Raw genomic sequence first — 13,568 nt, forward strand, 5'->3', positions numbered from 1 at the left:
ATAAAGTATGGCAATGCCACAACATATTGCACTTCCAAAAGTCCAAAAAATTGTATTTCTCCAACTGCATTCTAAGTGCAGTTTTTGCGAAGTCATTAACTCCCTAACATCTAGAAGACAAATAATATTAGCTGCTATGTTTTTATTACAGAAGGCAATAACTATCCATCTCCCTTTATCATTAATATTATTAATCACATTTAAACTACAAAGGTGTGTATTACCAGCCTTAACCTTTCTTACTGATGTTTTGCCCTCCTTTGTTAATTTACATTTCTTCTCTGTCTTTCTTATAGTAGACAATTTAGATCATTAAATCACTGACATCAACATCTGTACTATCACTAAAAAGGGAGACTGTGTCCTTTCCTTATGGTTATTTTAATCAGACTCAAGAGGTGAACAAGATTTTCTTCATTATCCAAACCGGTTCTATATTACTTCATCGAAGATGCATATCATCGAACCCCCCAGCCACCCCCATGCTAATTATATATACCAAATCTGAGACCGCACTACGATCTCAGTCAGAATGGTTTGACAAACAGCATGTTTGATAAAATGTCATCCAAAATGTCGTTTGATTATGTGAATTTTTGATTCATCCAAAGCTACACAAACATTGGACACACTAGTTTCAATACTGGGAGGGATATCAGAGGCTTCACTATTTTTCATTACAATAATTTGTGGGCAGTGAAACCAAAAATGACCAGCTTTTTTACACTTCCTACAAGTCCTGTCACATTTTTTAGCACTGTGACCATGCACTCAGATTGGGAGCATTTACATTTATCACAATCATTATTAAGATGAGATGAGTAGAGGAACCACATTAAAAACTATTTTAGGCTGACATCTGTACTGAACATAAGCTTTATGCTCTTTAATATATATGACACCCAGCATAAGTTTAATGACATTTCCTAAATTTGATAAAGTAACAAGGAGATCCCATCCACCCATCCATATACCCCTTTCATCATATTGTTTTATTGCATCATAACCTAGTAGGAACTAAAGTAAGATCCAATATCTTCTTCTGAAATTCTCATTGGGCTAATATATAATTATTTACCATGAATGGATAAGGCCAGTCTATAATCATATGGGATAGGTTATTTTGAGCACAAAAAGGAAACTTGTCTGGCTTATAATGGCCCATAAGGGCAGCTAGCCTAATACTTACCTATGAACCTATAATTTTGCCAGTCTTAAATTTCTAAAAAGACATCTTTTGTAAGATAAAATTATCTCTGTGAAATCATAATCAGTCGATGGCATACATGGATTCTTCAATTCACAATTATATAAAAAAAAACCTTTGAGCAGCAATATTATTTTCAAAAATCACGTCACAATACATGTCTTTCCCTACATAAATATTAGCCTGAATGTCTTTGACATCAATGCCCAAAGGCAAAATCCAAGCATCATAAACTCTGTACCTATCAATAGGTACATTTTGTTTTGCCTGAATGTGTACCACAAGAAGCTTGAGAATTCCTGTAGCCACAGGATTATGGTCTTTTGGTCCCAATGCAGTTAGTGGTTTCATGAGACAAAGTAGAAGGACATGGTACAGCACCTCCTGTCATTCAGACATTCCATATGTAGTTTGACAGTGTTCAACGAGAATTGGGACTTCAAAAATGTCTGACGTAATTTCCGCTGTAGAACCTTCTGTGAAGCCAGTCATTACATTATCTGGCTCCATGAAATGGCATCCTGGTCCAGAGGTTCATCCTCAGGTAAGCCACCATCCAATAGTTGCATAATGCAAACAAGACTATGTGATCCATTTAGAACTAGCTTTTATGGTCTTCCAGCTCCACGCTGCAACCACACTATGGCCTGCCACAGTCAAAACTGGAAACAAAAGGAGTAGGGGAATTTCCCCGATGATCTGGCCAAATTCCTCTTAGTCATTATAAATACCACCTCTAGTCTCCCCTGAAAAGGCCTTTAGTCTAGTGGGACTAACATGGTCAATGGGTTGGGAGGGTGGCCTAATGGTTAAGGTATTTGTCTTGCAAACACAAGGTGCAGGGTTTGAGTCTCATAAGGGATAATTGGCTAGGCTTAAAATGACTCGCAAAGGCAGTTAGCCTAGTACTAATCTATGAATCTATGAATCTATGAACAAAAGATGGATAAATAAATAAAATAAATCTAACTCTGAATTACATTTTCTTATCTGGCCTAGGTTGTGACAGTAAGGGGCACTTTAGACAAGCTCATTTACCAGATTATAAAATGGATTAATACATTTAGAAGGGCGGGGGGGGGGGGGGCATTTTTCCTGTCCATTCAGGCAGAACACAAATTGTTATATTTCACCTTTAATCCTGTTTTTATGGCCTAACATTTTCTGTATACTTTTCAAAGTTTCATACACTGTTGCTAGGCTAATGACACAGGGGGCTTTTCTAAGCCTAACCAAGTTTTCCTGAAAGAGTAATGATATTCTGTATCCAAATAAGACATTGAGGGCCAGGCATTTATAGGCTACCTTTATCCATAAGGGACATGGATGCCAGGCCTGATGTAAATTTCCTATTCCCCATCCATTTGTCCAGGTTGTGTTTAAACTGGGTAACAGATGAACTCAGCTTCACATGGATGGGAAGCCTGTTTCATTGGAAGGGCAGTCTCTGGGATGCATATCTGTCACTCCACCATGTTCTGTTTGTCACAGGCAGAATTTGGGTCCATTTCTGGTGTTCTTTGACTTATGAATATGCACAAGATTCATAAGTGTGGAGTTTGCATATGCCTTGTAAGTCAGTTATAGATCATCCCTCAGCAATCTATAGGAGACTGAGTAGAGGGAAAGGGCTTTACGGTGCTCTGCATAAGGCAGGTTTGTTACACCTTGTATTCTTTTTGTAAGAAGCCTTTGAGGTCAGTCTAGCACCTACATATGTCTGGTTAGGTACATACCAAAGGGAGTATTGTACTCTATAATTGGTCTGATAAGGGTAGAGTACAGTGAGATAATGACCTCTTTGGACCTAGATGCCATGTCCTTACTTATATGTTGCACAACAAAAAAGGATTTCCTCACCACTGTTGCCACGTGGTGGTCAAAGGTAAGGCTATTGTCTATGTGCGTACCCAGTTCCCTAACCAGTAGGTTGACTCTTAGGGGTGTATTATCAACATGGTAATTAGCCGGGATTGTTGATTTTCCAAAGGGTACAATTATACGTTTCACAGTATTGAGTTTAAGACTGTGGTTTTGACACCATTTGTTAGTCAGGGATAGACATTCTTGAAGAATGCTAGCGTCTGCAGGGGAGTAGATGATAACCCCCAGATTGAAATCATCTGCAAACTTGGTCAGCCTTAAACCTTCAGCATTTGCTTCCATTTCAGAGAAATAGATTGGAAAAAAGAGCAGGCCCTGTAATGAGCTCTGAGGGACTGATCTCTTGGTGGAGGTGGCCTCACCTATTTTGAACTCCTGGGTCCTATCAGTTAGCCAACTGGCTATCCAGAAGGTGATAAAAGTGTTTATATCTAAATTAGTGGGCTTGTTTATAATACCTGAGTGGGGTATTGTATCAAAAGCATTGGCCAGGTCGAGGTAAGCTGTGCACAGTCTTACCTTCATCCAGTGCTTTGGTGACCCTCTCAAAAAAGTCCATCAGATTTAATAGACATGACCTTCCTTTAACAAAACCAAACTGTGATGGTTCTGGCATTTTCAGGTTATGTATGTCATCATTTATCATATGCATGAAGATTCTTTCCATGGCCTTACATATGAGGCTGGTAAGACTTATGGGCCAGTAGTTACCCAAATCAGTGTTTGGACCTCCTTTTTGCATGGGAAAGACTGTAGCCATTTTCCATTCATTGGGCGCAAAACCTGACTGAAGAATCCAGTTAAAAAGTCATTCAAGTGGACCAGAGAGGTCATGTTTCATGCTATTTGTTAAACATCCCAGGATGTTATGGGTCTATATTACAGTTCGAATATCTAAAGGTCGACCTTTAGAGATCGAACATTTAAATGTTCAAAAATGTAATAAAAACAAAATAAACAAAACAAAAATAAAGAAAAGGGTTTTAGCAGGGGGGCAAGCCCCCCACTACTAAAATATACCAACTCCAAGATCGCACATCAGTACACTTCAGTGCGGAAATGGGAAATTTCCCCTTCACTACACTGTAACGAGATCTTGGAGTTGGTATATTTAAGTAGGGTGGTGGGTGTGGGGGGTTCGGGGGGGGCTTGCCCCCCCTGCTTGCACCCTTTGTTTTTTTGTTTTTATTACTTATTTTTTTTTATTTTTAAAGATTTTCGAACACGTAAATGTTCGATCTATAAAGGTCGACCTTTACAGATTCGAACATTTACGTTTCCGTTGATCTAATATAGACCCGGATGTTATTGGGGTCCATTGATGCAGTGTTTTTGGCTTTGGAAAATGCATTTATGACCTGTTCTATAGTAATGGTTAGGAGTATTGTGTTATGTGGTATTTCCTTTGAACTATTGTGTGTGGGGGGGGGGATTTGAGCTGAACTTGTCAGCCAAATGGTTAGCAATGACCTCCTTTTCAGGGTGGGTGATGCCATTTACAATAAGTTCTGCACATTGTTGCATATTTCCTCTGAGGTTAGACATGGCTGTAGAAAGCTTTGTGGTTGTCCTTTGCCTGAGAAGCTATTTTTTCTTCAAATTTAGCCTTTAAGTATTAATTAACATTCTTAGCTAGCTGTTTAGATTGGTTGGGGGCTTTTAGTACTATTTGCTCCTCCTATGCTTGCACAACATTTTTTTCTTTTGTTGTATAACTGATTGATATTGTAATTCCACCAGGGTGGCTTGACTTTTGAGGGTGTCTTATTAGTATGAGGGGGCACAGTTTGCTCTATATGGTGTACAGGTTTTTTTTAAATAGTCTGTGTATATTCTATGGGGTTTACTGGGTTTGGGGGTGCTTGGAATTTAGCCCAGGTGTTGCTTAGTAGAGAGGAAGCGTTTAGCCTTGGAATACTTTCTGAAGGTTTTTGTTTTCACTGGATCCCCAGATTTAATTTTATTTCAAGTAATAATGCCTTATGGTCAGCTCTGATGTGCAAAGATATTACACTAGGTGAGGAATACTGTCCCCCCATGTTAGTCAGTACAAGCTCAGGGATGTTTGTACCCCTGTTAGGAGAATGGACCAACTGTTCCAGGATGTTGGTATTAACAGAGTTTAGGAATCACTGGACTTGTGCATTAGAAGTGATGTAGGATTCCCAATCAGTAGAGGGGCAGTTGACATCTCCCATGAATATTGTATTAGGTTAAATGGTGAGGGATGTCTACACTCTCCAGGGAGAGGAAGGCTTGCAGGGAGTGGAATTTCTTGTTAAGACTTCTAGCATTTGAGCAATACCACATTCAGATATCCTTTCATAGGTTCAGTTAAGTTGGTAGGTTTATCAGTTTGGCATTGCCTAAAAAGGCACTATAGGGGCGGAAAAGGTCTTTGCCAATAACTGAAAGCCTAGAGTTGACAAGTGCAGACCATCTCTGGCAAAGCAGAGGGGACTGTTAACTTTGTACTCCCAGGCCATCAAATATTGTACCCCCCTGGATTGGCACCAGAAGCTAAGCCAGTTGTTAAAATCAATCATTTTCTGTTGGTAACATGGCATCATCCTTGGAAAAGGTAGTGTGCTTCTCAGTGCTAGGCTCATACCTGCCTGAAACACATAATCATTGAGCTTGATCATGTCGCACTTCATATAGTCAGGGGAGGTATGTCTCAGGTCATTAACAGCTCATGTCGCACTTCATATAGTCAGGGGAGGTATGTCTCAGGTCATTAACAGCTCATGTCGCACTTCATATAGTCAGGGGAGGTATGTCTCAGGTCATTAACAGCTCATGTCGCACTTCATATAGTCAGGGGAGGTATGTCTCAGGTCATTAACAGCTCATGTCGCACTTCATATAGTCAGGGAGGTATGTCTCAGGTCATTAACAGCTCATGTCGCACTTCATATAGTCAGGGAGGTATGTCTCAGGTCATTAACAGCTCATGTCGCACTTCATATAGTCAGGGAGGTATGTCTCAGGTCATTAACAGCTCATGTCGCACTTCATATAGTCAGGGAGGTATGTCTCAGGTCATTAACAGCTCATGTCGCACTTCATATAGTCAGGGAGGTATGTCTCAGGTCATTAACAGCTCATGTCGCACTTCATATAGTCAGGGAGGTATGTCTCAGGTCATTAACAGCTCATGTCGCACTTCATATAGTCAGGGGAGGTATGTCTCAGGTCATTAACAGCTCATGTCGCACTTCATATAGTCAGGGGAGGTATGTCTCAGGTCATTAACAGCTCATGTCGCACTTCATATAGTCATGGGAGGTATGTCTCAGGTCATTAACAGCTCATGTCGCACTTCATATAGTCAGGGGAGGTATGTCTCAGGTCATTAACAGCTCATGTCGCACTTCATATAGTCAGGGGAGGGAGGTATGTCTCAGGTCATTAACAGCTCATGTCGCACTTCATATAGTCAGGGAGGTATGTCTCAGGTCATTAACAGCTCATGTCGCACTTCATATAGTCAGGGAGGTATGTCTCAGGTCATTAACAGCTCATGTCGCACTTCATATAGTCAGGGGAGGTATGTCTCAGGTCATTAACAGCTCATGTCGCACTTCATATAGTCAGGGGAGGTATGTCTCAGGTCATTAACAGCTCATGTCGCACTTCATATAGTCAGGGGAGGGAGGTATGTCTCAGGTCATTAACAGCTCATGTCGCACTTCATATAGTCAGGGGAGGTATGTCTCAGGTCATTAACAGCTCATGTCGCACTTCATATAGTCAGGGAGGTATGTCTCAGGTCATTAACAGCTCATGTCGCACTTCATATAGTCAGGGAGGTATGTCTCAGGTCATTAACAGCTCATGTCGCACTTCATATAGTCAGGGGAGGGAGGTATGTCTCAGGTCATTAACAGCTCATGTCGCACTTCATATAGTCAGGGGAGGTATGTCTCAGGTCATTAACAGCTCATGTCGCACTTCATATAGTCATGGGAGGTATGTCTCAGGTCATTAACAGCTCATGTCGCACTTCATATAGTCAGGGGAGGGAGGTATGTCTCAGGTCATTAACAGCTCATGTCGCACTTCATATAGTCAGGGGAGGTATGTCTCAGGTCATTAACAGCTCATGTCGCACTTCATATAGTCAGGGGAGGTATGTCTCAGGTCATTAACAGCTCATGTCGCACTTCATATAGTCAGGGGAGGTATGTCTCAGGTCATTAACAGCTCATGTCGCACTTCATATAGTCAGGGAGGTATGTCTCAGGTCATTAACAGCTCATGTCGCACTTCATATAGTCAGGGAGGTATGTCTCAGGTCATTAACAGCTCATGTCGCACTTCATATAGTCAGGGAGGTATGTCTCAGGTCATTAACAGCTCATGTCGCACTTCATATAGTCAGGGAGGTATGTCTCAGGTCATTAACAGCTCATGTCGCACTTCATATAGTCAGGGAGGTATGTCTCAGGTCATTAACAGCTCATGTCGCACTTCATATAGTCAGGGAGGTATGTCTCAGGTCATTAACAGCTCATGCGGCACTTCATATAGGCAGGCGAGGTATGTCTCAGGTCATTAACAGCTCATGTCGCACTTCATATAGTCAGGGGAGGTATGTCTCAGGTCATTAACAGCTCATGTCGCACTTCATATAGTCAGGGAGGTATGTCTCAGGTCATTAACAGCTCATGTCGCACTTCATATAGTCAGGGAGGTATGTCTCAGGTCATTAACAGCTCATGTCGCACTTCATATAGTCAGGGAGGTATGTCTCAGGTCATTAACAGCTCATGTCGCACTTCATATAGTCAGGGAGGTATGTCTCAGGTCATTAACAGCTCATGTCGCACTTCATATAGTCAGGGGAGGGAGGTATGTCTCAGGTCATTAACAGCTCATGTCGCACTTCATATAGTCAGGGGAGGTATGTCTCAGGTCATTAACAGCTCATGTCGCACTTCATATAGTCAGGGGAGGTATGTCTCAGGTCATTAACAGCTCATGTCGCACTTCATATAGTCAGGGGAGGGAGGTATGTCTCAGGTCATTAACAGCTCATGTCGCACTTCATATAGTCAGGGGAGGTATGTCTCAGGTCATTAACAGCTCATGTCGCACTTCATATAGTCAGGGGAGGGAGGTATGTCTCAGGTCATTAACAGCTCATGTCGCACTTCATATAGTCAGGGGAGGTATGTCTCAGGTCATTAACAGCTCATGTCGCACTTCATATAGTCAGGGGAGGTATGTCTCAGGTCATTAACAGCTCATGTCGCACTTCATATAGTCAGGGAGGTATGTCTCAGGTCATTAACAGCTCATGTCGCACTTCATATAGTCAGGGAGGTATGTCTCAGGTCATTAACAGCTCATGTCGCACTTCATATAGTCAGGGAGGTATGTCTCAGGTCATTAACAGCTCATGTCGCACTTCATATAGTCAGGGAGGTATGTCTCAGGTCATTAACAGCTCATGTCGCACTTCATATAGTCAGGGAGGTATGTCTCAGGTCATTAACAGCTCATGTCGCACTTCATATAGTCAGGGAGGTATGTCTCAGGTCATTAACAGCTCATGTCGCACTTCATATAGTCAGGGAGGTATGTCTCAGGTCATTAACAGCTCATGTCGCACTTCATATAGTCAGGGGAGGTATGTCTCAGGTCATTAACAGCTCATGTCGCACTTCATATAGTCATGGGAGGTATGTCTCAGGTCATTAACAGCTCATGTCGCACTTCATATAGTCAGGGGAGGGAGGTATGTCTCAGGTCATTAACAGCTCATGTCGCACTTCATATAGTCAGGGGAGGTATGTCTCAGGTCATTAACAGCTCATGTCGCACTTCATATAGTCAGGGAGGTATGTCTCAGGTCATTAACAGCTCATGTCGCACTTCATATAGTCAGGGAGGTATGTCTCAGGTCATTAACAGCTCATGTCGCACTTCATATAGTCAGGGGAGGTATGTCTCAGGTCATTAACAGCTCATGTCGCACTTCATATAGTCAGGGAGGTATGTCTCAGGTCATTAACAGCTCATGTCGCACTTCATATAGTCAGGGAGGTATGTCTCAGGTCATTAACAGCTCATGTCGCACTTCATATAGTCAGGGAGGTATGTCTCAGGTCATTAACAGCTCATGTCGCACTTCATATAGTCAGGGAGGTATGTCTCAGGTCATTAACAGCTCATGTCGCACTTCATATAGTCAGGGAGGTATGTCTCAGGTCATTAACAGCTCATGTCGCACTTCATATAGTCAGGGAGGTATGTCTCAGGTCATTAACAGCTCATGTCGCACTTCATATAGTCAGGGGAGGTATGTCTCAGGTCATTAACAGATCATGTCGCACTTCATATAGTCACGGGAGGTATGTCTCAGCTCATTAACAGCTCATGTCGCACTTCATATAGTCAGGGAGGTATGTCTCAGGTCATTAACAGCTCATGTCGCACTTCATATAGTCAGGGAGGTATGTCTCAGGTCATTAACAGCTCATGTCGCACTTCATATAGTCAGGGAGGTATGTCTCAGGTCATTAACAGCTCATGTCGCACTTCATATAGTCAGGGGAGGTATGTCTCAGGTCATTAACAGCTCATGTCGCACTTCATATAGTCAGGGGAGGTATGTCTCAGGTCATTAACAGCTCATGTCGCACTTCATATAGTCAGGGAGGTATGTCTCAGGTCATTAACAGCTCATGTCGCACTTCATATAGTCAGGGAGGTATGTCTCAGGTCATTAACAGCTCATGTCGCACTTCATATAGTCAGGGGAGGTATGTCTCAGGTCATTAACAGCTCATGTCGCACTTCATATAGTCATGGGAGGTATGTCTCAGGTCATTAACAGCTCATGTCGCACTTCATATAGTCAGGGAGGTATGTCTCAGGTCATTAACAGCTCATGTCGCACTTCATATAGTCAGGGAGGTATGTCTCAGGTCATTAACAGCTCATGTCGCATTTCATATAGTCAGGGGAGGTATGTCTCAGGTCATTAACAGCTCATGTCGCACTTCATATAGTCATGGAGGTATGTCTCAGGTCATTAACAGCTCATGTCGCACTTCATATAGTCAGGGAGGTATGTCTCAGGTCATTAACAGCTCATGTCGCACTTCATATAGTCAGGGAGGTATGTCTCAGGTCATTAACAGCTCATGTCGCACTTCATATAGTCAGGGGAGGTATGTCTCAGGTCATTAACAGCTCATGTCGCACTTCATATAGTCAGGGAGGTATGTCTCAGGTCATTAACAGCTCATGTCGCACTTCATATAGTCAGGGAGGTATGTCTCAGGTCATTAACAGCTCATGTCGCACTTCATATAGTCAGGGAGGTATGTCTCAGGTCATTAACAGCTCATGTCGCACTTCATATAGTCAGGGGAGGTATGTCTCAGGTCATTAACAGCTCATGTCGCACTTCATATAGTCAGGGGAGGTATGTCTCAGGTCATTAACAGCTCATGTCACACTTCATATAGTCAGGGAGGTATGTCTCAGGTCATTAACAGCTCATGTCGCACTTCATATAGTCAGGGGAGGTATGTCTCAGGTCATTAACAGCTCATGTCGCACTTCATATAGTCAGGGGAGGGAGGTATGTCTCAGGTCATTAACAGCTCATGTCGCACTTCATATAGTCAGGGGAGGTATGTCTCAGGTCATTAACAGCTCATGTCGCACTTCATATAGTCAGGGAGGTATGTCTCAGGTCATTAACAGCTCATGTCGCACTTCATATAGTCAGGGGAGGTATGTCTCAGGTCATTAACAGCTCATGTCACACTTCATATAGTCAGGGGAGGTATGTCTCAGGTCATTAACAGCTCATGTCGCACTTCATATAGTCAGGGGAGGTATGTCTCAGGTCATTAACAGCTCATGTCGCACTTCATATAGTCAGGGGAGGTATGTCTCAGGTCATTAACAGCTCATGTCGCACTTCATATAGTCAGGGGAGGTATGTCTCAGGTCATTAACAGCTCATGTCGCACTTCATATAGTCAGGGGAGGTATGTCTCAGGTCATTAACAGCTCATGTCGCACTTCATATAGTCAGGGGAGGTATGTCTCAGGTCATTAACAGCTCATGTCGCACTTCATATAGTCAGGGGAGGTATGTCTCAGGTCATTAACACCCACATGGACTATGACAGAGTCATACTAGTAGCTGTGGTTCAGTGACCTGAATGCTTGTGTAACTTGATGGATCCTAGCCCCAGAAAGGCAGCTAACCATGACTGTCTCTCTTCTCAGTCTTGTGAGGGGAACATTGATGTGCCTCGCTGTGGAATCACCAATGACCAGGAAATTTGGCTATGTGCTGGATTGCCTTAACAGCTTAGCAGTGGAGGCACTGGATACAGTGCTAGTATGTGTAGCTTCAGGTGGTATTTTAATGGCGTGTTTATCTGATGGTGGGGGCCCTTTCTTTGATTGTACTGTGCAGGAGGTCTTAGTCATTTGGGAAGGCTACCTTGTACATGCTCAGCACAAGTAGTTTTATGTGTAGGGTCTTTACCCTGTGCAGTAGGTGAGGTGCAAGTGTCATTGACAACTTCTTTTGGATTAGTTTTGGTTGTATGAGAAAGTTTGTCCTCTAGTGTTAAAGTATATTTACACCTATTTCATACACTATCTGTTTTATTAAGAATAAGTGGGTTGTCGGTATATATTAGGCAATTGCTACAATGCCGTAGAATACCCATCTCAACCAGAATGGCCACAGAGAGAGAGAGTTGGGAAGTGCATATCCATGGCCACTGATCTACTAGGGAGGAGTGAGGAAACTTAAATACTGAACAAGGCAATAAAATAAGCAACTTGATAAGCAACACTCAGCTATGAGCAAACTAGATGCTCTAGTAGTTAAGAAAATATGTCCTGACAGTAATGCCACAAGAGTGCAGACCACGGACCACAAAAAGGATACTTAGAATAACAGGCACAATAAGCCTTCACCAACAATTCCCAGCTCAGAAGGGTGGAGGCTACCCTCACCTCCCACAATTGTGTAGACCAATTGGGGCAAGTTGGGATTAACATAGTTAGGCTGATAAGGGCTCTAGGGCCACTAGATTAGTAATGTCCTATATGAACCTATAACAGGCAAAATAAGCCTTAACAAGAAGTTCCTAGAAGGGTAGAGGCTACCGCCTCCTCCCACAAGGGAGTAGATCACAGACCTTAATGTAAAATAACAGGTTTGGAGCATAAGTTCTTAAACCAGAACTGAGACACTTTACAACATAAATCCTTAAAAAAAAAAAAAAACTTTAAAAGTCACAGGTTTGAAAGTCTGGCAATTGTATTGGAAAATTGAATGGCTACTGATACCTTCTATTATATGTTCATATAACTTAAGAAGACCTTAACTTCGTGGAATCTGTCATCAGCAGGTCATTGGACAGCAAATGGTTATAAGTGAAATATGAACAGAAGCAGTATTAGTACTGAACTTTGTATAATACACTGCTTTCCTTTGTATACTCAGGTGCTGAGCATGTGACATTTTGCCAGCTCTTTCTGTGAAATAGCCGCTTGGAGTACTCATTTCCAACAAATATTGCAAGTCGACTTCTGACCATGACCTTAGACTTTTCTCAGTTTCTGTTAACGTGTTGCTTTGTACTTTGCTTCCTTTAATATCTGATTTGCTATCATCATGTCTTGCAGTTAGCTCAGAGGATTAAGGCTATGAGCTGCTTCCTTAAGTTCAGCATTTGATTGGCTCAGTCTCCTTTTGTTTACTGTGAGACATTGAGCATGTCATTTAACCAGCCAGTTTTATTTCGGCTTTTCCCGGTTAGGGGTTGCCACAGCAGAACTCCGGTCCGCTTTTTACGGTGCTCTGGGTTAATTGTGAATTTGGGCTGGGCTCCACAGAGGTCTCCAAGCCTGCATGCCTAATAACAATCAAACCTAATAATGGTGTTCTTTAAACCCTTACTTTATATTTTACATTCCCTTTTGAAAAAGGAATGCATACCTGTGAACCTCTGCATCATAGTGGAAATTAAAACTGCTCTGAAATAAATTATTTTAATGTAATCAAATGATTCATAGAAAATTCTGCCTTACTAAAGGTTGTTTTGGAGTCTGCATTTGGTTTAATGATTTTACAGAATTTTTCACATCTTTTAATAAAGGAACTATAGTCATATTTGTGCAATTGCATTGTGGTTCATTGTCATAGTGCATTTTTAAATACATCCTAATTCATACTACTAATCAACACTATGACTTGCTGGTGGTGAAAATATGTATAAGTACCTTTCAGATGGTTAATCAGTTATAAATTTGCAAGAAGTATCAGAACTGAAACGTGGTAGCTTGAATAAAAGTGTTCATGTGATAAAATCGTTTTTGTTTTAAATAACCAAAATAATTTCACTTGCTTAAACAAAATGGTAAACCTTCATGTTAAGATTTTTTTCTAGAAGCTAAATAATATGTAAAAAGATTTAAAGAGAAATTT

General features: G+C 41.7%; 1 protein-coding gene across 8 annotated transcripts in view; it reads left to right on the forward strand.

Moving 5' to 3' along the window:
- RAB3IL1 (RAB3A interacting protein like 1) overlaps window positions 1–13,568 on the forward strand; it is a 606,739-nt gene that overhangs the window by 437,944 nt on the left and 155,227 nt on the right. The gene's annotated exons all lie outside the window — the stretch shown is intronic.

Source organism: Protopterus annectens, chromosome 3.part1 (genome assembly GCF_019279795.1).
Source record: "Protopterus annectens isolate FY-2018-M chromosome 3.part1, PAN1.0, whole genome shotgun sequence".
NCBI classification, from domain to species: domain Eukaryota; kingdom Metazoa; phylum Chordata; order Ceratodontiformes; family Protopteridae; genus Protopterus; species Protopterus annectens.